The 4,659-nt window shown below is 38.0% G+C and overlaps 1 protein-coding gene across 4 annotated transcripts in view; it reads left to right on the top strand.

Moving 5' to 3' along the window:
* RAPGEF4 (Rap guanine nucleotide exchange factor 4) overlaps nt 1-4,659 on the top strand; it is a 158,617-nt gene that overhangs the window by 150,808 nt on the left and 3,150 nt on the right. The window lies entirely within an intron of this gene.

Below are 4,659 nucleotides of genomic sequence, written 5' to 3'. Positions count from 1 at the left end.
GATTCTTGGTAGATGTTTCAGAGATGTTTATTCCTCCAGCCGCATGGTTGGGATCTGCCGAGGAACTGCTCAATCCCGGGACCCGAGGGTCCTTTGCCCGTGCAGGGGAACACAAAACAACCCATGGGGAACGAGGCTGAGCAGGGCCAGGGAAACCCTGTGTCTCCCCTCCAGGGCCCCTCTCCCAGGGCTACATGGCAGGGAGGAGGAGACCCCGACAGGCAAACAGTACTGAAAGTGTCAGGAATAGGTATGGTCTTACTCTTTGTATTTGCACTGTATTTGTGCTCTTTACTCTGCCATTTATTGCATGAAGCCTTAAAATCCAGCCTGGAAAATTTTTATCTGTACTTTCGTCAATAAGTAGACAAAATAATTAAATTACTGGTCTTAGTAGTTAAAGTCTTTAGTAAAAGGCTTTGTCTTCAATAGCAAACAAGACATGGTTTTAGAGAAGTGTTGAAGGTGTTTTACTTATCTCACTGCAAGAAGCAGATGGGGAGAAGGTTGCAAGCTGTTCCCACCGTGGTGTTGCTCAGATGTACATTCTAGTTTGGCATATATGCCATGACACCAAACCACCTGCATCTCTTCTCCACTGGTGAGCTGACAGCAGATGTTAGTTGTAAGTGTGCCTTCAGAAGACTCATCTATGTAATAACTGAAAACGTATTTGTTACAGAGGAACAAAACTTGTAAAGCTTTTTAAATGCTGTAGTTTTAGTTTGGCAAGTGGGGAACATTTTGAGAGCTGTAAGTAAATATGTGAAAGATACAAAGATAGCAGTAGGCAGCAAACAGAATTAGTTTGTGATCTGGAATGACCCTCTTCTCAGGTGAAGGCAAGCACCCAAAGCTGTCAGTAGTAATAGTTCCTGTAAACTCTATGATTTAGCAGATGCAGGACGACCTACAGCCTGCAGCACATGGCAATATACACCATTTAAGTGACACTGCTTTTATAGCTATATATTAGAAAAAATTTAAAAGCACTTTCCTAGAATTATGTCTTTGCAGGGAAAGATGAGAGAGGGAAGTGAGGGAAGTACTGAGCATGACTCTCCTTAGAGACAGGCAGTATTTCATACTCTTGACCACTTACTGATTTCCTTTTTTCAAACCTCAGCTGCATAATTCTGCACTCTGACTGCCAGTACAGAATTTTGTATTCATAGACAAAGGGAAGATGGAATTATTTGGGAACTTTATCAGTGCCATTTCTCAAATCATCAGAGAGCCTGAACAAAGGTTACTTTCTGTGGCACCTTCTCCGTATGACATTATCCAGCATTATCTCAGAAATAACACCTGTAGAGGGAGCAGAAGTTAGGAAAAAGCTCTGAAAGTGCTGACCTGCCATGGCAGCACAAGATAGTGCCGTGGTGCTGACCACTGATGCTTCTTTTTGTCAACCCTTTTCCTTTTGTCAACCCTCTTCCTCTTTCGCATCACCTTCAGGTGTGAAAAGAGGATTAGAGAATTTGTGCATATTTGTTTTCAGGTTTTGTGGAGATGAACAAAAGGGAACTCACACTCTTATCCATATGCAAAAAAGGGGCAAACATTCCTTAATTTTTGGAACATAAAGATGATGCAAAAAGTGTGTGACTAAAGCCCTTAGTAGTTTTCAATGGCATGTATGAATATTTATAATATTTAGCAACCTGGGTTTGGAATGGATTAGGAGATAATATGCTGGCCTGCTGCCACAATTCCAGACTGTAAAACTTGAAAGGGTATTGTTGTGTATACATAGCATGCCGCTAGTAGCCATTACTTGTTATATTATGCAGTTAGTTCTATTTCAGAAAGATCCAAATTTAGGTGTGTATGGCTTTTTGATAGTGGTCTTACTTAGCACTGTAAGTGAACAGAAGTTAATCTTTGCAGGCATTGACTAGAGGTAATCCTCTATTTGAAGAAAACTGTAAGGAACAGGCAATTAAACTTCCATCTGAACATTTTTTCTGTACATGTTTCTAGTTTTCTTGCATCAAAAGAAGACGATCCAACTTATCTATGAGATTCAGGAATGGAAATTCACTTTTGTTTCATATGCTGTTTTTCTGTTCACTTCACACCTTACAAAGAGGAACTGTTTTTAGACATTATGAGGCAGTAGAACAGCACTTGGAAAAAAAGTAATGTGAAAAGAGCTCTTCAAAGATACATAATGCTTCAGAATCTCCCCACTAGCTTGTGATGCTGTCTTTGGGCCACAGTTTCTCCATTTATTCAGCCGTAACACCCACTTCCACATTTGTTTGTATTTCATCATTGCCAGGATACTTCTGAATGCACAGATTGGATCACATTATCCTTAGGAAAAGGCAAAGGAACCCCTTAAAATGAAGTCTTTCAGCCAACTGAAGGAAGCCAGACAGTTCAGCCTTTAACCAGAAGTCAGATAAGTCTGTTGCCACTTCCAGTTTCCTTGCCTAGAAGAGCCCACGTAATGGCAAATTTGGAAATAGCAGAATCTTTTTTAAAAACCTTCACTACACACACTTAATTTGTCTTTCAGTACAGTACTGCATCACAGTGTTTATTCTGAATATTCTGCTTTTTTTGAGAACAAAATCCCCACAAGAGAAAAAAGAGTAAAATTATTCCAAAGAATGCCTTTTTTTTGATAAATCTAAATTTTCACACATGAAGCTTAATAATAATAGCTCTAAAGATTATTATGAAATGAGGCTTCAAAACCTAAACACTTTACAGGTATGAAAAATTAGGATGTGTATTAACAATCCTAGAAAGCACATCCAGCAAAACTAGTTACCTTCCTAAAAATGAAGTGTCCTTACCAAAGCTTCTCTTGAAGCTAGACAGTCTTGAAACTTCATCATGTTGGCTGGTTCAGTTCAACTTTATGATCTCTCCTTGAAACAGTTATTGTAGATGAGTATTTTTTGAACTGGTATAAATCAAAATAGCAGCATCACATAACAGAGCCAAATATGAAGCCATAGATGTGTGAAACAGTCATGTTTATATGCTTCTGTTGTTTTGATTTATGTTTGATTGGGTTAGACTGAAAAACTGACACTGTAACATGCAGTGTGTTCTGTCTCAGTCCAGTTATCTTGAGTATTTAAGAGGTTCCATTGAAGTCAATGGAGTTTATTCACATGCTTAATGCTAAGCACCTGTGAGAGTGTTTGCAAGGTAAGTGCCTTAGAAAATCTTCATAGTAATAATGGCTTGAAGAAGTATGAAAATTACCATAAGATAAAATTTACTCTTACTTGAATTATACATGTAGATACATAGGACTTTAGAAACAACATAAGCAGATCCATATCCAGATTCCCTAGATCTTTTGGGAAAGTGTGTTTTAGAATGAACATATTTTAGATCAGTTTCAGAATAGCTGCATTTCATTTGATAGTACAAGGTGTAATCCACAGACATTTAGTTCATGATATATCAATAGTGTTTCTTACACCAGCCACCAACCCATTTTTGTATGCTTGACAGTACATTAAAATGTCTGAGATTATGAGTGTGTGTGTAAGGAATGTTTTACATTGGTGCTTCCCACTTCTGGAATGACAGATTTCACAAACTTATTTCATTTGTAACATTTTCATTTAAGATTATAATTGTGTATTAATTTAGAGGAGCATGTGCCCTAGGCTTTACTGTTCACTAGTAAGAGGTATATCATTCCATTTTGTGGGAGTTTATGACTAAGTAGCTTGTTCATCTCACACAAAATTTCCATAACATATGAAGCAGCCTGGTGAGAGTGTGCTGTGTTAGACGATGTAGTTGTGTTGGAACACAGACATTCTGATAGGGAATAGCATTTCCCTCCTCTACTTTTTCTTAACCTAAGCAAAAGAAACTGAAACAAATGTTGTGCTTGTAACAGTGATTGAATCAAACTATCTAGCTGACTGCTGAAGTTTCAGTTTATTTGGCATTATGTAGAACAACTAATCCTACCCCCACTGGCGGGTGTATTACATGTATGGTGCTAATCACTAATCACAGAAGCCAGTTAAAATTCTACAGTCCAGAACTAAATCTTAAATGTTTTGCTTTATGACTTACCTTAATTTCTGTTCTTAAAACTATTGTAAAATAATATCTGATTTATCAGAGCAAAGTGTATTGATTGAAACTGAATTGGGTGAAATGATGTCTTTTTCACTGAAGAGGAAGTACAGCCAAGAAGGACAAAGCGACTTCTGGTTTTTTTAGTGAATTGTCAGTAGAAGGGTCCACCAAAAGTGAATCCACTTTTCACACTGAGTTAGATACACCTGTGCAAGATAAGACTGTCTAGCAGGTCTGAAATTATGAAATTTGGCTGCAGGGCCACAGTACTGACAGTGGCCTTCTCACCTGTGAACTGAGCATTCTGCCAGTGGAATCAGTGAACACACACCCTCACGTGCTCATTTACACTGTCATTTTCCAGGAGGACTGCATTTTAAACTCAAGTTTATGTAAAAGGTGAAAGCTCTTTAATTGCTGACTATATTCTAGAAATGGCCTTGCTGTTAGGAGCTGATGGTCTTTAAATTAACGTGTAAATACTCCATGGTATTCCTTTTACTTTTTAATACGGTAAGATGTTATCAAAGAAATGCACATTGAAGGGGCTGATTTTCATTCTTAGTTAGGGCCTTTTACAGCATTCAAGCAATG

Source organism: Corvus brachyrhynchos, unplaced genomic scaffold (genome assembly GCF_000691975.1).
Source record: "Corvus brachyrhynchos isolate BGI_N302 unplaced genomic scaffold, ASM69197v1 scaffold255, whole genome shotgun sequence".
NCBI lineage: Eukaryota > Metazoa > Chordata > Aves > Passeriformes > Corvidae > Corvus > Corvus brachyrhynchos.
The sequence above is the reverse complement of the archived record's forward strand: the minus strand, read 5'-3'. Positions and strand labels throughout refer to the sequence as shown.